The sequence below is a fragment of the Tamandua tetradactyla genome, chromosome 21, assembly GCF_023851605.1.
Source record: "Tamandua tetradactyla isolate mTamTet1 chromosome 21, mTamTet1.pri, whole genome shotgun sequence".
NCBI lineage: Eukaryota > Metazoa > Chordata > Mammalia > Pilosa > Myrmecophagidae > Tamandua > Tamandua tetradactyla.
Window position 1 is genome coordinate 9,667,565 of NC_135347.1, and position 22,466 is coordinate 9,690,030.

A 22,466-nucleotide genomic window follows, 5' to 3' on the forward strand; every position below is an offset into this window, starting at 1 on the left:
TTTTCTCCTTCCCTATTGTTTCTTTTCATCTGTTTTATTGTAGGAAAAGAGAATAGCACATGTTAGGCAGAGTACTCTTTTCGGTAAGATTGTGAATCTAGGGTTATAGTACTTGCACGTGGTCTGGTTATAGCACATTTAGTAGTTAAATTAAACCTATTCATCTTTAATATAAAGATTTTTGCTGTATATCATCCCTTACTACTACTTTATTCTGTGAATCAAATCTATATGTATTATCTCTGTGTGTGTGTGTATATAATAATTTTACAAAATTATTTTAAGATATTTTAAATTTTAGTTTAAAGTAATTTTAAGATGCCCAAATTAGGGTGAAGAGAGGGATCTTAAACTCTCCATTGATTTTCCTGTGCTACAGGTTCATTGAAGAGTGTACTTATAATTAGATGTATTTTTGAGAGAGACAGAAAAGAATTGCTCTGCATCTTTCTTTTTTTTTTTTTTTTTACATGGGCAGGCACCTGGAAACGAACCCAGGTCCTCTGGCATGGCAGACAAGCGTCCTTGCCTGTTGAGCCAATGTGGCCCTACATCTTTCTTAACAGTAGTATTAATAGAGGTTAAAGATTTGTTGTGGTTACATTGAAAAGCTACAAATTTTATTGTGAATAATGCTATTGACTAAAATTTTATCATTTTAGATACATGAGGAAGGGTTATTCCACGTTAAAATTGAAAGGTTGCTGATTAAGATTGGGTTGCTGAAAATAAAGAAGGAAAAATAATTTCTGTGGAATTCCAATTTTATTTATTGGATTTACTTACTTTATTTTAATGTCTTTTAATAGACTAATGGTATATTATAAATGGCTTTGAAATCTTTTTTTGTTAGATTGTCATTGAACCAAAAATATAACAATAATGGATCACATGTTTTTAGTTCTCATATGATGAAAATGCAAGAGAAAACACTCGAAGGTGAAACCAAGTCACTTAGACCAACAGGGTTGGCATTTCTGTTATAATTCTCATACTGTAGGTCTAAATGTTGCCTTGAGGAACTAGCTGTCTTTCTATATTCCAGCTGGCCAAAGTTGTCTTCCTAACGAAGACAGGGGGTTGAATCATGTTCCCTTCAAAAGGCATGTTCAGGTCCCAACCCTGGTTCTGTGGTTATGAGCCCTTTTGTAAATAGTTCAAAGACCCTAGAGGATGTTATTGTCAATAAGTATGCTCAAACTGAATGAGGGTGAGCCTTAACCCAATATGGCTTAAGATCTTAAAAGCAGAGGAAATTGGACACAGAAAAATCCCTGGGAAACAGACAAATGCTGGTGGTCAGTGGAACCTGGAAAAGAAAGGAGAAGATGCTGTCATGTGCATTGCCATGTGACCAAAAGCCAGGATCCTTAAAGATAGCTGGCTGACCAGATGATACGATCAGGAGGAAGCAAGCCTCTAGCCTCTGAAACCATGAGCTAATAATTTCCTGTGGTTTAGCCAACCCATTTTTTGGTATTTCTTTTAGCAGCTAGAAAACTAAAGCAAACAGTTTCTCATCTATGTGGAATTTGAATGGCCTCATCTCAGGTTTGTGTCAGTAGATATCCTTCCTCAATCCCCACTCCCTTACTGGGAATGTACTCTTTTTGTTGTGTATTCAACATCATCTTTGTCTCTGGGAATGTTTACTCAGTTTAAATTGCTGTTGTGACGTTGTGCCAATTTAGGATTTCAGAACTTCTTACTTTTGCAATTATCTTCCATGTGATACAGAATTAGTCAATCTTGATGGTAAAGAACAAGGGTGATCAACCCAGATTCTGAGATACCTGGAAAAGCTGTAAGCCATTCTTCCTTTCACTCACGTTCCCAGATGGAATTCCTAGTGATTAGTTGAAATTTTGGGCTTCTACTCACTGAATATGGGAAAGAAGTTAATCAAATTCAGTTGAATTTCAAAGATCAGCTTTGAACTTTGGATAGAGTTAGTTTGGGGGCTCATCTTGGCTAATGGGAATCTTTATTTCTGGTTTTAATGGAAAGATTTCTAGTATCTGACTTTTAAACACGATAAAAGCTTTTTTTTAAGCTCCATATTGAGAGATATTCATGTATTTCTGATAATAAGGAGAAATGAGAAATAAGGATTAAAAGAATAAATGTGATGTCAGCACTCATGGCAATAACCATATGATTGTATGCCTTTGACTTTTTTCCCTGATACTGAACTCTGCTTGCATTCCTGGAAGAAATCTTCGTAAATTGCCTTGCATTATTCTTGTAATATGTTCCTTGATTCTCCTTGCTAATATTTCATTTCATGTTTTGCTTGCCAACTAGATTGTAAGATCTATGTGTGTACTGTGCCTGTCTTATTTATTATTGTAGCTGAGTGTCTTGCCTTGTGTCTGTGCTCAATGAATATTTGAAGAAGTAATTAATAAAATGGATGCAGGTGAAAATCACCAAGGATACAAATTGTTCTGGACCTTTGTGTATCAAATGATAAAGTCTATGTAAGGATAGCTGTAGGACAAAATTAATGATGATACAATAAAGATGAAGGCAGATATTAATGACATGCTAATTTATTTCATTACATTAGTTGCAAATGTTTGTATGGGCTCATTTATATCTTATTTTTTTGTACTTTTGCTTCTTTTCCTTCCTAAGGAAATGTAAAAGATGTCTATGTTGTCATCCTAATCAGCAGTTTTTGTTGATATGCTGTATTTTTATTCAAGTTTATAGTCATTAAAAATTCTTGATGGGGAAACAAAGGCTAAAATGTATTTGGTAGATGGAAATACGAGCAGTCAATGAGAGGGAGGGGTAAGGGATATGAGTATTTTTCTTTTTTCTCTGTATTTCTTTTTCTGAATTGATGCAAACGTTCTAAGAAATAATCATGGTGATGAATATATAGGTATGTGATATATTGTGAGTTATTGATTATATACCAGTGGATTGATCATAAAATATTATTTTTACATTACGTAGCATTCTTTGAAGAATAACAGATATCACATTTGGGTTTTATAATAACTTTGCTACAGTTATTTAAATAGGCAATTCCATGTTTAAACCATTTTATTGTTCACTGCTGGTGTTTTTATCATATAGCTTCTCAGTTTTTATGACTTATGGTTATCACTTTTTTAGTTAGCTTGACAACATTGCTAAATGAAAATTTTAGGAAAGATATATGGTTGTTACACTTTCTGAACATATTTGAGGATATCTTTGTTCCTGTGACAAATGAAATGCATCTTGGCATAGTTCTGAATTCTTGGTTAACATTATTTTTCCTTCAAAACTCTGTTGGCTGTACCGAGTTATACTGTTAATACAGAGTTCAGTATCAGGGAAAAAAGTCAAAGGCATACAATCATATGGTTATTGCCATGGGTGCTGACATCACATGTCTTATTGCTTTTAGGATTCCTTCTTTACTCGTGATGTTTAATAATATGTTGACAGAATGTGTCTTAATAATTCTCAGTTTTCCTTGCATAAAGTAAATCCATGATTAGACTTCGTCTGCTGGTTTTGGTGGTGGGGGATGTGCAATGGGAATTGCAACAGAGACCAGTCTCTTCTGCAGTCTCTCAACTCCTGGGATCAATGGACCCCGAGCCCCTGACTGCTGCAAAAAAAGGCTCCAGTCTTTGGGACCAAGAGAGCCATCATGGGCTGTCAGCTGCACTGTATCTTACTAGCTCATGAGAACCAAGCTGATCCAATGTCACAAGGCTCAGGAGGGAGGAGGGACACCAGATGCCACAGTTCAGCTCACTCACCACAATTTCTTAGTTATATTTCTTTGTTTTTTGTTCAGCTTCTCTTCATAAGTTGCAGTGGTCCTTTTCTGGTCTCCTGAGCTCCAGAACCACTGATTTACATAATTCCTGCCTTTTCTGTAGGTGCTTTTGGTGAAGGAGTGAACTCTACCCAACCTTTTCCCACCATCTTCCCTCTCTTTATCTTTAGCATTTAACAGTTTATAGCATGGCATGGTGAAGGTGTATGTAGGTTTATCCTATTTGGATTTGTTTAGCATCTTGAATGAGTTTGTTCATATCTTTAATTAAAATTGGTAAGCTTTCCAACATTGTTTGAGTATTTTCTCTGCCCCCTTTTTTTTTCTTGTGGGATTCCCACAATGTATTTATTGATATGCCTGATGGTATCCCAATGTTCTTCAGACTTTGTTCCCTTTTTTTCACACTTTCCTCTTTTTGCTTCTTAGACTACATGATTTCAATGGTCTTATCTTCAAGTTCACTGATTTCTTTCTTCTGCTACCTCCAACCTGCTATTGAACTCATTTAACTCATTTAATTTCTGTTTCTTTGGTCTTCAGCTCTGTTTGGTTCCTTTCCATAATTTCCATCTCTCTAATGATATTTTCTTTACATTCATCTGTTATTTTCCTGATTTCTTTTAGTTCTTTGTTCTTGTTTTCCTTTTAGCCCTTTGAGATATTTTGGACCATTCTTTAAAAGTCTTTGTCTGGAATATCCCAGGTCTGATCCATCTCATGGGTGATTTCTAGTGCTTTATTTCTCTCCTTTGCCTGAGCCATAATTTCTTGTTTCTGTGTATGATTTATAACCTTTTGTTGACATGTGAACATTTTGATATATTAGTGTTTTATCTCTGGTATTTAGACTGAGGTGTCAGTTCCTTAAGCTTGTATCTAGCTAGTGCTATGGCAGAGCCTTCGTTGAGTGACAAGAGGTAACAAAAAAGATGGAAAAACAGTAAACTCTTTCTCAGTCTTTGCAGATTGATTTGAGTGAATACTTTCTTTAATTACTTATCCATATTATGAATTTGGAGATGTGTTCCAAGCCAAAGCATAGGGGCCTCCTTGATCTCTGTACATGCCTCTTGTTTTGGACATCTGTGTGTGGCTTTAGGGATTTCCACATTTAGGGATTATTCCATATTTAGAAATATCCCCTCTTCCTTAGGAAACAGTTTTCTCCGATTACCGGGCACTAAACTGTATGTTCTGCAATGAGCAATCCCTTGCCCCAGGTAGCACGACTTGACCACTCTCCCAGAGTCTTCCATAGGAGGACTTGGAGAGCTCAGTGAGCGACCTTCTACATGCAGGGAAAGTTCTGGGACAGAGTCCTTCAGGCCACCCACCACCAGACAGATTGGGCCAGAATACATGCTCCTAGTACATGAGGATTACTCTGCTTCCTCTGGAACTTGAATCAAGATCTGCGCTGGGAACACAGGCCAGTTCATTGTTGGGCCAGTGGGGGATGGAGGAGTGTCAGCCAGCCACCAAGAGATCACTGCTTTCTAGTGGACATTTTCTTGATTCCAGTTTTCCCTGTTACTTCAGTCTCTTAACTGTTTTCTAGAGCTTTAAGAAAAATGTTTCTCTAGTTTGGTTTTTTTTTTCTTTCAATTCTATTGAGATATATTTACATACCACACAAACACTGATAACCGTGTTATCACATAGTTGTGCATATACCCCCATGATTAATTTTGGAACATTTTTATCCTTACTCCAGAAGACAAATAAGATTAAAAAATACAATCCAAATTCTCCCATATCCCTAATCCACCCCCCATTGTTAATCCATAGTAATGGTGTAGTAAATTTGTTACCGTTGATGAAAGAATATTAAAATATTACTGTTAACTATAGTCTGTAGTTTGCAATAGCTATGTTTTTCCCGTACATCCCTCTATTAGTATTTTTTATATTTGTAGAAGTTTATACAAGAACTTATTTATATACATGAGTCTGTAAACAACCACTTGCAGTCAAATTCACCTACAATACATTGCTATTATCTCTAATCCCAATAGTGAGTTACCTTCACATCTGTCTGTTCCCAAATATTTAAGTTCAGCTTCTGTTTTAGTTTGTTAAAACTGCTGGAATGCAGTATACCAGAAATGGATGGTTTTTAAAAAGGGAATTTATTAAGTTCCAAGTTTACAGTTCTAAAGCCATGAAAATGTCCAAATTAAGGCACCAAAAAGAATTTACCTTCATTCAAGACTGATGCTGTCCAGGACACCTCTGTCAACTGGGAAGGCACCTGGTTGACATCTCCTGGTCCCTTGCTCCTGGGCTCTGTTGCTTTCAGCCTCTGTTTCCTGTGGGGGTTCCTCACTTGGCTTCTGAGCTGGGTTTCATCTCTTGGCTTCCCCTGGCTCTCTCAGTGTTCTGGCTTGCTTAGCATCTCATGGTAAGGTACATGGCATTGTCCACTGGGCCCTGCGTCTCCAAATGTCTGGGTCTCATCTTGGCTCTGTTAGCTCTTTTCAAAATGGTTCACTCTTAAAGGACTCCAGAAAGCAACCCCACCTTGAATGGGTGGAGACACATCTCCATGGAAGCGATGTAATCAAAAGGTCCTAGTCACCGTTGGGTGGATTTGCATCTCAATGGAAACAACTTAATTCAAAAGATTCCATCCATTAATATTGAATGAGGATTAAAGAACGTGGCTTTTCTGGGGTACATTACAGTTTCAAACTGGAATAACATTGTTAACAATTCTGTACATATTAGGTAACCTCTCCTTTCTCTAAGCACCCTATATTTTACATTTTAAGACTCCGAGTTTACATGTTCTAGTTAGTTCATATTAATGAAATAATAAAATATCAGTCCTTTTGTGTCTGGTTTCTGCCAGTTCTTGCTGGTTGTTCAAAGCGTCTGTGGAGGGTGGAGTCCAGAAGCCTTTCACTCTGCCGGCATGATCAGGGTGGGTCTGCCAGAGTGATTTTTTTTTTTTTAATTAATTGCATAGTTGACAGGACAATAATACTTTTTTTGGGGGGTGCATGGTCTGGGAATCAAACCCAGGTCTCCCGCATGAAAGGCGAGCATTCTACCACTGAACCACCCATGCACCCAGGACAATAATGCTTTTAATAAGCACAGTTTCTCTTAGAACACACTTCTGTAGGATGTCACTAAAATAAGAAAATTCCCATGCAGAACTGTGATGTTAGCATAAATTATGATGTCATTCTAGTCTTAGTTTCTTTGTCTTCTTTAAAAACTAATGATTATAATTTATCTCTCCTTTTCAATATCTAATGCCCTTGATATTTTCTTCTCATAGAACCTATTAAAATTTTGATATGTCATTGCCTTGTGTTTATCTTGGGCATCCATACGTCCTTTCCTCCTTTTTATTTTATTTTTTAACTGATGTACAGTAAGCCACACATGTTTGAAGTGTGTATTTTCCTCAGTTTTGACATTTGTACATACCTGTGAAACCACCACCACAATGAAGTTAATGAACATATCCATCACCCTCAAAATTTCCATATTTTACCTCACTCCTTTTCCTTAGGCAAGCCAGTAGTCTGCGTCAGCCATTGTCAATTAGTTTGAATATTCTAGAATTTTATATAAATATAGTCATATATTATGTATTGTTTTTTGTGTGACCTCTTTCATTCAGCAAAAATATTTTATAATTCATCCTTGTTGCATATTTTAGTAGTTCATTTCTTTTTTATTGTAAAATCATATTCCATTTTATGTATATATCACGCTTTGTTTATCCATTTACCTGTTTATGGAAATTTGGAGTTGTTTTCAGTTTTTGATTGTGTTATCCTTGTATCTGTTTGTGGAAATTTGGGGATGTTTTCAGTTTTTGATAGTTACAGATAAGTGGTTATGAGCATCTGTCCAAGTCTTTGTATAGGCATATATTTTTTTTCTTCTGCATAATACCTAGGAATGCAATTCCTGAATTCATATGGTAGGTGTATGTTTAAGGTTTTAAGAGACTGCAAACTGTATTCAATATGGTTGGTATCATTTTACAACCATCTATTCCAGTAGTGTATGAGAGATTCTAGACAATCCTTGATATGAACAGTCTTTTTTTTTAGAAGACAATATTTTATTTTAAAATTAGGCAGACAAATGTACAGACTTGTCCTTTTGACCTCCTTATAAAATAATGCAATGGGTATATCTCATGAAAGTAAAATAAAGTTAAAGATAGTGAAGTATGAATGCTTTTGCCAGATTTTTTTTTTGTATGCTGTATGGTTAGAGTCACATTTCATTCTTTTTCCATGTGAGAATGTTGTTATTGTAGCACCATTTGTGAATTTTGTTTGTTTTTTGTTTGTTTGCTTGTTTGTTTTGGAAAGTGCATGGGCCAAAAATTGAACCTTGTCTTCCACATGGCAAGTGAGAATTCTACCACTGATCTACCCTTGCACCCTCTGCCTGATTTTTTGTTTGTTTGTTTGTTTGCATGGGCTGGCACTGGGAATCGAACCTGGGTCTTCAGCCTGGCAGGTGAGAACCCCCCTGCCTGATTTTTTAAAAAATATATTTTTATTGAGAAATATCCGCACATATACAGTCCAACTATATTATAAAATCAGTGCCTCACTATTGTGTATTCTTCACAATGATCATTTTTAGAACATTTGCATCACTCCAGAAAAAGAAAAAGAAAAGAACTTGTACATCTCATACCCCTTCACCCTCTCTCTCATTGACCCACAGTATTTGAGCCTACACAATTTTTACCCTTTATCTCCCCCTATTATTTATTTATTTAGTTTTTCTTCTTCTTCTTTTTTTTTTCTCATCTGTCCCTACCCTGAATAAAAGGAGCATCAGACACAAAGTTTTCACAGTCACACACAGTAACATTGTAAAAGCTTTATAGTTATACAGTCTTCTTCAAGATTCAAGGCTACTGGAACACAGCTCAACAGTTTCAGGTACTTCCCTTTAGCCACTCCAATATATCATAAACTAAAAAGGAATATCTGTATAATATGTACAAATAACTTCCAGAATAACCTCCCAAATCTGAAATCTCTCAGCCACTGAGACTTTACAAAGCAGTCATTTTAATTTTAACCTTTCCAGTAGTTTTATAGGGGCATTTCATTGTGGTTTTAATTTGTATTTACCTAAATGATTAATAATGCTGAGTATCTCTTCATGTTCTTACTTATCATCTGTACATCGTCTCTGGTGAAGTGTCCCTTCATATATTTTGCCTGTTTTATTTTGGCTTCTTTGATGAGAGTTCTTAATATATTCCAGGTAGAATTCCTTTGTCATGTATGTGATGTATAAATATTTTCTCCCAGTCAGTGGCTTGCATTTTCATTCTTTTAATAGTCTCTTTGTAAGTGAAGAATTTCTTAATTTTGATTATATCTCATTTATCAATATTCTTCATGTATATGTTTTTAAGATAAAGAATCTATTTGACAAATCAGTTTGTTATACCTTTATGTGTGAAAAGTGAAAAGAGTAAAGTTCCCAAACTTTTTTTGTCTACAGTGCTATTGTAGAAGTATTTGTACCTTCAGAAATAGAAGTGTTATTTAAAATTCTTCTTTACAGGGCAATCACTTAACAAGTAAGACAACCAGTTTAGCAAACCAGGTTTTTTTAGATGCAGGTTAGAGTCAGAGGACTTATTAAGATTCTCTGAATTCAGATTGCTTGAGAGACTTCTTGTTACAAATCACCTTTGTACGGGTGGTTTTATAATGGAAAATAGAACAGGTTGATTACAGTTATAGCTTTACTTACACCCTCTAATTAGGCTTGAGATGTTCTTGTGAATACTCTCACTGCGTCTGAATAGGCCTCTAACTCTGAATGTTCTGCTCTCTCTGGCTGCAGGAGGGAGAGAGAGAACATTTCCTTATCTTTCCTGAGATTCCTTTTACTGGGGGACCACTAACTAGGATGTCCTGTATTCTCGAAACTAAATCAGAGATTCCATTAATTACTAGCTACTAGGAGAAAAGAGCAAGACTGAAAACTTAAATATTTAGAATGTGGAAAGAAAAAAAGGACAAAAATTTAACAAATCAGATGTAGAGAATATAACATTTTGCTTTTAAACATATATTTATATACCTATATATATGTTTATATATATTTATAAACATATAAACATAGACATATACATAGTGCAGATGTTAGCATAGGTTTCTTTATCTTTAGAGATTTAACAACCATTGTCTTAACCTCTTTATCAGTTATGCTGTGGAAATTTCTTGCAAAAATCTTATGTCATCTCTTGTTCTGAATCCCTACCCTGCTGAATGCTTATTCCCCATGGAGGTTGTATTTTCTTGGTTTCCTGTCTATCCAGGTGTGGAATGTAAGCCCATTTCCTAAAATATACCCCACATCACTTATGCAAAGCATTTATGTGTATTGTAAGTAGACTCTATGAATGTTTGGGAAGATGAAGTTGAGAAGAGAGGTTGTAACAAGGTATACTATTTAAAATTGAATGTTTAATATCACTGTTCATTCTCTACATGCTCCTAGTAATTATCTCTTAATCATATTCTCTCTCTATTTCTCCCTGCCTCTTTCTTCTATTATCTCCTATTTTCTTCTCTTTTGCTTCTAAACTTCTGAATACTTTTATGTTCAAGAGAGATTTAAGTATCTCTTTGACTCACTATTTATATATCCTGTATTGTTTAATAAGAATTTTTCTAACAGACAAAAACATTGACATCATTCAGTTTAAAAAAATGTTTGATTCCTGCTACATAAATGTATATAGTAATTTTTTTTAAAGAAATCCCATTTGTACATATCATTCTGGAACTTTCCTTTTGTACTTGACACTATAATGTGGACTTTTAAAAATATTATTACAGTACATATAAATGTACCTTTTTAAAAAGTGTTATATCAAATGTGTGATAATTCATTTAACTGTTCCTTTTATTGGACATTTAGAGTGTTATTGTTATATTTTAGTGAACATGCTGGAATAATTAGGTCAGTATTTTTATTCAAAATTCCTAGAAGTAAATTTTGTATATTTTATATATTGAAAGTGGTTGTCATATTAGTCTCCACTAACAGTATATAAGATTATCTGTGGTTCCAGACCCGCCAAGGAAAGAGAGCAGGAAGCTAAAACTTCCGGGAAGATAGCTAAATAGAGTAGCCCGAAATTAGCCCTACTCCACAGAAAAATTAGAGAAGGGACAGGAGGACATCTGAGGTGACAATCTGTATGTGCAGCTGGCTTGGGAGAACCTTCCGTACCACATACGGCAACCCTGGTTGCAGAAGCCGAGGAACTGAGAGACAGAAAGCTGGAGCCTGGTGTGGAGGCACGGAGCCTGTGGGAGTGCATGGACGGGAGCCAGGTACTAGGAAGTAAGCCAGGATACGTTCCTTGGGTGTGATACCATCACCAATGCGGCTCTGTGACCGGTGACTTACCCCATATCCCAAACACCTGAACCCCATCACTGGCTCCCATTCCCTGTACTCCAGGTTCCCCCACCCCACTAGTTCCCAGTGCACATGCCTGCCCCATACCCCTACCCTAAGTGTAGCCAAACCCACCTCTCCTGCACCCCTCGTGAGCACCATCTCGCCCTCCCTGTTCCCTGCAGGCTGTTGCCAGTGCTTCAAAGCTGAGGGCACTGACCTCCATACCTAGGCTACCCCTGCCCCCCCAGCCATAGTGTCGCACAGCCTCATCCTGCCCTACTCCCTGAGCTCTCCCCATCAGTTTATGGCACTCCTAAGCACACGCATGCGCACAGGCCCCCAATTACATCATTCAGATCTGGGAACCACGTTTTACAGCAGTCCTAGAACCACACATGCACATGGCCCTCAGCCTCACTTTCTAGCTCTGATAAAGTGCTGACCTGTGCAGCCAGGTCACATCTGCCCCCAGTCCATGAGGGCATAACACCAACCTGCTGCCACAGCTCTATGCATGTGCACAAAGGGCCAGTGCCTTAGACCAGTGCAAACCAGGGTTATACCACCCAGACCGGTGCACGCACACAGCCACATCCTCCCTGACTGCTGGGTGCAGACGTTCACAAGCATCAGCGTAACATCCCCAATCTGCACCTATACCTGCCCTGAAACAAATCATCGCACTAAATGCCCCGCCCCGTACCCTGCTCCCTGCTGTACAACCATCCTGCAAACACAAGGCCTTAGACTACTGAAAGAAATCAACTCCCACAGTAAATCAATCAAGATATTTACATGCCACAAAGACAGCAGAAGATCACTAATCATATCACAATGCAGGCAGATACAACCGTGTCTAATGACCAAATTAAAACACCAGAGAGACACAGACATTGGAACAATAAATCAGATATGTTTATACACCTCTGCTTAATAAAATGAGTGGAATAGAAAATGACATAAAGGAGATCAAGAAGTCAATAGAAGAGTGTAAAGAGGAATTTGAAAGAATAAATAGAAAAATAGCAGATATCACAGAAATTAAAGACTGTTGACCAAATAAAACATATACTAGAGGCACACAACACTAGATTTGAAGAGACAGAAGATAAAATAAGTGATATAGAGGACAGGACAGCTGACTTCGAAGTCTCAAAACAGGAAATGACAAAAAAAGATTGAGAAATTTGAATTGAATCTCAGGGAAATGAAAGATAAAACAAAGCACACAAATATAAGAATAATTGGTGTCCCAGAAGGAGAAGAGAGATGTAAAAGGCTAGGAAGAGTAGTTGAGGACATAATGGGGAAAAACTTCCTAGCCGTTATAAAGGACATAAATATACAAGTCAGAGGAGCCCAATGAACTCCAAACACAATACATTCAAATAGACCTTCCCCAAGGCACATATTAATCAGTTTGTCAAATATTGAAGAGAAGCAGAAAATCCTGAAAGTGGCAAGAGAAAAACAATCTACTACATACAAGAAAAACCAAATAAGACTGAGTTCAGACTACTCCACTAGCACCCTGGAGGCAAGAAGGCAGTGGTATGATATATTCAAGATCCTGAACGAGAAAGACTTCCAGCCCAGAATTCTGTACCCAGCCTAAATGTCCTTCAAAACTGAGGGGGACATTAAAGTTTTCACAGACAAAGAAGTCCTGAAAGAATTTGTCAATAAGAGATCGGCCTTACAAGAAATACTAAAAGGGATTCTGACAGCTGAAAGAAAAAGGAAAAGAAAAGGGAGTTCTAGACGAGGTCACAGAATTGAAGGTACCACTAAGGGTAATCTCAAGAATACCAAGAGAAAGAGGGAAAAGAATATATAGATATGACAAATAAAATAAAAAAGATAAGATGGTGGAATCAAGAAACACATTTTCTGTAATAGCTTTTAATATTAACGGGCCAAACTTACCAATTAAAATATACTGATTGGCAGGATGGATTAAGAAACATAATCCAGCAATATGCTGCTTACAAGAGACTCATCTTAGACACAGGGGTACAAATAGATTGAAAGTGAAAGGATGGAGAAGATTTTCCATGCTAGTTGTAATGAAAAGAAAGCAAGAATAGCTATACTAATATCAGACACAATAGACTTTAAATGTAAAAACATCATAAGAGACAAAGAAGGACACTATATACTAATTAAAGGGTCAATTCACCAAGAAGATATGGCAATCATAAATGTGTATGCTCTCGATCAAGGAACACCAAAGTACATGGGACAGACATGGGCAAAACTGAAGGGAGCAATAGATGTTTCAACAATAATAGTAGGAAGCTCCAATACACCACTGTCCTCTAAAGATAGAACAATCAGTGAGAAGACCAACAAAGAAATAGAGAATTAAGTAACTTGATAAATGAATTAGACCTAACAGACATATATAGGTTATTGCACCACAAAGCTCAAGGATATACATTCTTCTCTAGTGCTCATGGAACTTTCTCCAGGATAGATCACATGCTGGAGCACAAAACAGGTCTTTATAAATTTAAAAACATTGAAATAATTCAAAATACTTTCTCTGATCACAATGGGATGAAGCTGGATCTCAATAACCACCATAGAATAAGGACATTCACAAATATATGGAGATTAAATAACACATTCTTAAACAACTAGTGGGTCAAAGAAGAAATTACAGAGAAATCAGTAACTATCTGAAGATAAATGAAGATGAGAATACAACTTATCAGACTTATGGGATGTGGCAAATGCTGTGCTGAGAGGGAAATACATTGCCCTAAATGCCTATATTAAAAAACAAGAAAGAACAAAATTCAAGGATTTAACCTCACATCTGGAGGGACTTGAGAAAGAACAGAAAACTAAGCCCAAAGCACAAAAAAAGAAGAGAAATAACAAGGATTAAAAAAGAAAGAAATGACTGGGACAACAAAAGAACAACAGAAAATATCAATAAAACCAAAAGCTGGTTCTTTGAGAGAATCAGTAAAATTGATAGACCACTAGCAAGACTGACAAAGAGAAAAAGAGAGAGGATGCAAAGAAACAAAATCAGAATTGAGAAGGGGTGCATTACTACGGATCCTGAAAAAACGAAATCATAAGAGGAAACTATGAGCAATTATACACCAACAAACTAGACAACTTAGATGAAATGGACAAATTTCTGGAGATGCACAAGCAAGCTACACTGACTCAGGAAGAAATAGAAGATCTCAACAGACCTCACAAAGAGATTCAGTCAGTCATCAAAAATCTTCCTGCAAGGAAAGCCCAGGGCCACATGGCTTCAGAAGGGAATTTTATCAAACATTCCAAAAAGAACTAACACCAATCCTGTGCAATCTTTTCCAAAAAAAAATTGAGGAAAAAGGAACTCTACCCAACTCATTTTATGAAGCTAATATCATTTTAATACCAAAACCAGGTAAAGATGCTATTAAAAAGGAAAACTACAGGTCAATCACCCTAATGAACATAGATGGAAAAATTCTCAATAAAATATTAGCAAATCAAACCCAGAATTATATACCTTGACGAAATGTGGTTTATACCAGAAATGCAAGGAAGGTTTAACACAAGAAAATCAATTAATGTAATACAGCACATTAACAAATCGAAGGGGAAAAATCACATGAGCATGTCAATTGATGCTGAAAAAGCATTCGACAAAAAATTCAGCATCCTTTTCTGATAAAAACACTCCAAAATGTTTTTATCATTCCAAAATATGGGAATCAAAGTTAACTACCTCAGTATTATAAAGGGCATATATGAAAAACCAATAGCCACCATCCTACTCAATGGAGAGAGACTGAAAGCCTTCCCCCTAAGATCAGGAACAAGACAAGGATGCCCACTGTCACCACTGTTATTCAGCATAGTGCTAGAAGTTCTAGCTAGAGCAATCAGGCAAGACAAAGAAATAAAAGCCATCCAAATTGGAAAGGAAGAAGTTAACTCTCATTATTTTTGCAAATGATATGATACTGTACTTGGAAGATCCTGAAAAATCTACAGCAAAGTTACTTGAGATAATAAATTCAGTAAGCTGGTGGGATATGAAATTGATGTGCAAAAATCAGTAACAATTCTATACACAAGCAATGACTTAGCTGAGGAGTCAGTTAAGGAAAAAAACTCCATTCAAAATAGCAACTAAAAGAATCAGATACTTAGCAATGAACTTAACTAGGGACGTAAAGGAATTGTACACAGAAAACTACATAACATTGCTGAAAGAAATCAGAGAAGATCTAAATAGGTGGAGAGACATTCCCGGCTCATGGATAGGAAGGCTAAATATAGTTAAGATTTCATTTCTCCCCAAATTGACCTACAGATTCAACGCAGTAGCAGTCAAAATTCCAACAACCTACTTTGAAGACTTGAACAAGCTCCTTACCAAATTCATCTGGAAGGGAAAGAGACTCTGAATAGCTAAAAGCATCCTAAAAAAGAATATGATTATCCAGAAACAAAACAACAAATGCTGTATGGTCTCACTGATATGAACTGACATTAGTGGATAAACTTGGAATATTTCCTTGGTAACAGAGACCATCAGGAGATAGAAATAGGGTAAGATATTGGGTAATTGGAGCTGAAGGGATACAGATTGTGCAACAGGACTGAGTATAAAAACTCAGAAATGGACAGCACAATATTACCTAACTGTAATACAATTATGTTAAAACACTGAATGAAACTGCATATGAGAATGATAGAGGGAGGAGGGCTGGGGCATAAATGAAATCACAAAGAAAGATAGACAATAAAGATTGAGATGGTATAATCTAGGAATGCCTAGAGTGTATAATGATAGTGACTAAATGTACAAATTAAAAAAATGTTTTTGCATGAGGAAGAACAAAAAATGTCATTACTGCAGTGTGCTGAAAATAGATGGTACTTAATAGTTTAAAATTTCAACTAATGTGTGAGACTAAAGCAAAAAATGTTTATTTGGTACAAATCAATACTTTGACTAGTGCATCTCCTAATATAACTTATGTAGATAGTTGATTGAACACCTTAAGTACATGGAACTTTCTATAGGACATGAGATTTTGTTGGTTTGTCCAGGTGATGCCCTGATGAATCCCAGAGTGATTTGATCAGTGAGTGGAAAAGTATTTGCAAAGTCCCCTTCGGGGAATGGTGAGAATGGGGGAAAACTCAACTTCCCCAAGTTGAATTCTTGATATTCTCACAAGCAGTGTGGACAAACAAAGCTTTAGGCTGAGCCCCCAGTCTTGGGGTTTGTTCATATGAAACTTAACCCCACAGGGGATAGGTCAAGCCTACTTAAAATTAAGCCTAAGAGTCACCCCCAAGAGAACCTCTTTTGTTACTCAAATGTGGCCCCTCTCTCCAGCCAACACGGCAAGCAGACTCACCACCCTCCCCCTGTCTACGTGGGACATGACTACCAGGGGTGTGGATCTTCCTGGCAGCGTGGGACAGAAATCCCAGAATGAGCTGAGATTCAGCATCAAGGGATTGAGAAAAACTCTAGAATGCGAAAGATCCAGCATCAAGGGATTGAGAAAACCTTCTCGACCAAAAGGGGGAGGAGTGAAATGAGACAAAGTGTCAGTGGCTGAGAGATTCCAAACAGAGTCGAGAGGTTATCCTGGAGGTTATTCTTATGCATTAAGTAGATATCACCTTGTTATCCAAGATGTAATAGAGAGGCTGGAGGGAACTGCCTGAAAATGTAGAGCTGTGTTCCAGTAGCCATGTTTCTTGATGATGATTGTATAATGATATAGCTTTCACAGTGTGACTGTGTGATTGTGAAAACCTTATGTCTGCTGCTCCTTTTATCTACCTTGTCAACAGATGAGAGGAACATATGGAATAAAAATAGATAAGAGGGGGAACAAATGTTAAAATAGATTTAGTTTGAAATGCTAGTGATCAATGAAAGGGATCAGTAAGGGGTATGGCCTGTAAAGTTTTTTTTTTTTTTCTGTTTCTTATATTTTTTTGTTGTCATTTTATTTCTTTTTCTGAATGGATGCTAATGTTCTGAGAATTGATCATGATGATGAATATGCAACTATGTGATGATATTGTGAATTGCTGAGTGTATGTGTTGGGAATGTTTGTTTCTTGTAATTTTTTAACTAATAAAAAATTAAAAAAAGAAGCATTATTGCCATGGTGGACCCCTATATTTTCATTATGTACACACTAAAATCTTTAGTAATATGGAAAACACTCAGGTTATAATGTTAAGTGGAAAAGAGCAGAAAAGAAAATAATACAGTATGATTTCACCTGTTAATATGATTGGTGAAGTATCTGAAATATGCATAATTCTTACTCTATAACTTATACTTTTCTGTGTTTTCACAAATATGCCTAAAATAAGTAAAAAGAAACTAGAATTACATCCACTGATAAAAAAAAAAAGAAAAGAATGATGAAGTGGGAGGATTAACACTCCCTGACTTTAAAACCAATTATAAAACCACAGTGGTGAAAACAGCATGGTACAGGCACAAAGACAGAAACATTGACCAGAAGAATTGAATCGAGAGTGCAGAAATAGACCACCAATCTATGGTCAACTATTTTTGGTAAGGCCCCTAAAATCTCTGAACCTGGACAAAATAGTCTTTTCAAAAATTGGGCATGAGAGAACTGAATATTAATAGCCAAGAAATTGAAGAGGACCCCTGTCTTACATCCTACACAAAAATTAACTCAAAGTGAATCAAACACCTTAATATAAGAACTAGCACCATGAAACTTCTAGTAGAAAATGTAGGGAAACATGTTCATGACCTAGTAATAGGAGATAGCTTCCTAAACTTTACACCCAAGGCACAAGCAACAAAAGAAAAAAATCGATAAATGGGAACTCCTCAAGATGAAATGCTTCTCCACTTCAAAAGACTTTGTCAAAAAGGTGAAGAGACAGCCAACTCAATGGGAGAAAATATTTGGAAATCACATATCGGACAAAGTTTTAATTTCCTATATATACAAAGAAGTCATACTGCTCAACAACAAAAGAACAAACAACCCAATTATAAAATGGGCTAAAGATATGAATAGGTGTTTTTCTGAAGTGCAAGTACAAATGGCTCAAAAGCACATGAGGAAATGCTCATTTTTACTGGCTGTTAGGGAAATGCAGATCAAGACTACAATGAAATACCACCTCACACCTATAAGAATGGCTGCTATTAAACAAACAGGAAACTATAAATGTTGGAGAGGATGTGAAGAAACTGGGACACTTTTATGCACTGCTGGTGGGAATGTATAATGGTGCAGCCACTATGGAACACTGTTTGGTGGTTCCTTAGGAAACTAAATATTGAGTTGCCCTATGACCCAGCAATAGCACTACTTGGTATATACCCAGAAGTTCTGAAAGCAAGGACACACACTGACATTTGCACACTGATGTTCATAGCAGCATTATTCACAATCGCCAAAAGATGGAAACAAATCAAATGCCCATCAACAAAAGGTAGTATATACATACGATGGAATATTATGCAGCAGTAATTCAAAATGACATCCTAAAGCACATGACAAGATGGTTGAGCTTTGAGGACATAATGCTGAGTGAAATTATCCAGACTCAAAAGGGTAGATACTGTATGATTCCACTTTTATGACCAGCATAAAGGGTATAATCAGGGGCTTATAATACAGAAGATAGGGAACTTAGAGATACATAGAATCTAGAGATGGCTGAATCATTAGCTAATGAGGTTGAACTCCAATGTAAGGGAATAGATAGGAGCGAAGGTGATTCTCTAGTGGGTCGGTAAGTAATATTACCATATTGAATGTAGGTAGATGAAGGATGTACTGACTAAGAAGTAGATTGGTGAAAGTGATGTATACTTATTAAGGTTGTGCTGCTACAAAAAGGAGCAAAGTCGTGAGGCATGCAACAATGTGAATGAACATGTTGGTGAACATGGTGGGACATTTGGTGAATCAAATTAAGCCACAAACAAAAGAACAAGAATGGTATGGTCACCTTTAGAAAATGTTTATAAGAAAACAGAGGCCTAGCTTGTAAGCTTTTAGAGCAGACACATTAAGTCCGGAGTGATGATCATTATTTCTGGATTTTGAGAGGCTGTTTTATATTTATTACCTGATATTTAGAAATAAGAACACAGCCAATCAGGTTGGGGTTAAAGTAATTCAGAACATAGGCGTAAGGAAGACAATGTCTTTGTTTAAGAACCACACATCCTCTTTGAGATCATTGTATGAAAGGTTTATTTGGTCTGGTATGGAAATCTGTAGTCTATAATCTAATTCAACCTATCTATATAGCTCATTTGAACAGTTGAAACACAGAGAATACAGAATAAGAAAAAGGTCCTTTAATCCTGTATAGATTAATGTAATGCCTGGATACATCCTAGAGTATATTAAGCAAATAATCAAAAAGTATTGGCAAAGTCCCCTTAGGGATGGGAGAAGGAATATGGGTCTTTTAAACCTTACCATCAGGGAATCCCCTGATATTGTGTGAAACTTTAGGGACATCCAAATCAATAGGCCATAACCTCAATCATGAGGCTTACTCTTATGAAGCTTTTGTAGGTAGCGGGGAAGCTTAGACTACCTATAGGCATACCTAAAGCTTACTTCTGGAGGACCTCTCTTTTTACTCAGATGTAGCCTCAGTTTCTCTAAACCCAGCTCTGCAAGTGAAATCATTGCCCTCCCACTTATGTGGGACATGACATCCAGGGATGAAAGTCTCCCTGATGACGTGAGAGATCGTTCCCAGGCATGAATGCACACCTGGCACTGTGGAATCAACAATTCCATCCTGACAAAAGGGGGAAAAGAAGTATAATTAATAAAGTATCAGTGGCAGAGAGAGTTCCAATAGAGTCAAGAGGTTACTCTGGAGATTGCTGTTACGCAAGCTTCAGTTAGACTTGCTACCTATCATAACCTGCCAACCCCTAACTGGGACCATTCCAGCCAATCCTAAAGAACACCTTGGGCAATATATAAGCATTTGACAAGGGTTCCATGCACTAGAGCAAGTTTCCAGAAACCTAACCTCCAAATGGGTCCCTGGTCCAGATAAGACCTGAAACCTAGCCCAGTCTCTCCAGAACATCAGATAGTTCCATCTCCCTACCCTGTATTAGTGACAGACCTTTCCAATATGAAAAATTTAAAATGGTCATAGCTCAAACACCCCTTAAGAGAGGGATGGAAGGATCACAGCTGATAGTGGAGTTAAACTGAGAAGATAGGATTTAACAAATGAATATGAATGCTGAATCATTAAATTGGTATCTCTTCTAGTCTCCAGTACTTCAGAGCAGCTAGAAGCAAAATCCTAAAACTCAACTTCCCCAAATTGAATTCTTACAAGCAGTGTGGGCAACCAAAGCTATAGGCTGAGCCACTAGTCTTGGGGTTTGTTCATATGAAACTTAACCCTGCAAAGGATAGGTCAAGTCTACTTAAAATTTAGGCCTAAGAGTCACCCCCAAGAGAGCCTCTTTTGTTGCTCAGATGTGGCCTCTCTCTCCAGCCAACACAACGAGCAGTCTCACCACCCTACCCCTCTCTATGTGGGATATGACTCCCAGGGGTGTGGACCTTCCTGGCAACGTGGAAAAGAGATCTTGGAATGAGCGGAGACTCAGCATCAAGGGATTGAGAAAAACCCTAGAATGAGCTGAGACTCAACATCAAGGGATTGAGAAAACCTTCTCAACCAAAAGGGGGAAGAGGGAAATGAGACAAAGTGTCAATGGCTGAGAGATTCCAAACAGAGTCGAGAGGTTATCCTGGAGGTTATTCTTATGCATCAAGTAGATATCATCTTGTTATTCAAGATGTAATGGAGAGGCTGGAGGGAACTGCTTGAAAATGTAGAGCTGTGTTCCAGTAGCCATGTTTCTTTTTTTTTTTTTTTTTTTTTTTTTTTTTTTTTATAGCTCAGATGCAGCTTCATTCAGTGTTTTAACATGATTACTTTACAATTAGGTATTATTGTACTGTCCATTTTTGAGTTTTTGTATCTAGTCCTGTTGCACAGTCTGTATCCCTTCAGCTTCAATTACCCATTGTCTTACCCTGTTTCTAACTCCTGCTGAACTCTGTTACCAATGACATATTTCAAGTTTATTCTCGAATGTCCGTTCACATCAGTGGGACCATACAGTATTTGTCCTTTAGTTTTTGGCTGGATTCACTCAGCATAATATTCTCTAGGTCCATCCATGTTATTACATGGTTCGTAAGTTTATCTTGTCTTAAAGCTGCATAATATTCCATCGTATGTATATACCACAGTTTGTTTAGCCACTCTTCTGTTGATGGAGATTTTGGCTGTTTCCATCTCTTTGCAATTGTAAATAATGCTGCTATAAACATTGGTGTGCAAATGTCCGTTTGTGTCTTTGCCCTTAAGTCCTTTGAGTAGATACCTAGCAATGGTATTGCTGGGTCGTATGGCAATTCTATATTCAGCTTTTTGAGGAACCGCCAAACTGCCTTCCACAGTGGTTGCACCCTTTGACATTCCCACCAACAGTGGATAAGTGTGCCTCTTTCTCCGCATCCTCTCCAGCACTTGTCATTTTCTGTTTTGTTGATAATGGCCATTCTGGTGGGTGTGAGATGATATCTCATTGTGGTTTTGATTTGCATTTCTCTAATGGCCAGGGACATTGAGCATCTCTTCATGTGCCTCTTGGCCATCCGTATTTCCTCTTCTGAGAGGTGTCTGTTCAAGTCTTTTTCCCATTTTGTAATTGGGTTGGCTGTCTTTTTGTTGTTGAGATGAACAATCTCTTTATAAATTCTGGATACTAGACCTTTATCTGATATATCATTTCCAAATATTGTCTCCCATTGTGAAGGCTGTCTTTCTACTTTCTTGATGAAGTTCTTTGATGCACAAAAGTGTTTAATTTTGAGGAGTTCCCATTTATTTATTTCCTTCTTCAGTGCTCTTGCTTTAGGTTTAAGGTCCATAAAACCGCCTCCAGTTGTAAGATCCATAAGATTTCTCCCAACATTTTCCTCTAACTGTTTTATGGTCTTAGACCTAATGTTTAGATCTTTGATCCATTTTGAGTTAACTTTTGTATAGGGTGTGAGAGATGGGTCTTCTTTCATTCTTTTGCATATGGATATCCAGTTCTCTAGGCACCATTTATTGAAGAGACTGCTCTGTCCCAGGTGAGTTGGCTTGACTGCCTTATCAAAGATCAAATGTCCATAGATGAGAGGGTCTATATCTGAGCACTCT

At 37.0% G+C, this 22,466-nt stretch overlaps 1 protein-coding gene and 1 non-coding gene across 4 annotated transcripts in view; one reads left to right on the top strand and one right to left on the bottom strand.

The window, feature by feature from the left end:
- Nucleotides 1–22,466, top strand: part of DTWD2 (DTW motif tRNA-uridine aminocarboxypropyltransferase 2) — a 210,072-nt gene that overhangs the window by 116,750 nt on the left and 70,856 nt on the right. The window lies entirely within an intron of this gene.
- TRNAE-UUC (transfer RNA glutamic acid (anticodon UUC)) lies at nt 6,787–6,857 on the bottom strand. The gene has a single exon. It is a non-coding gene; the product is annotated as a tRNA-Glu (tRNA).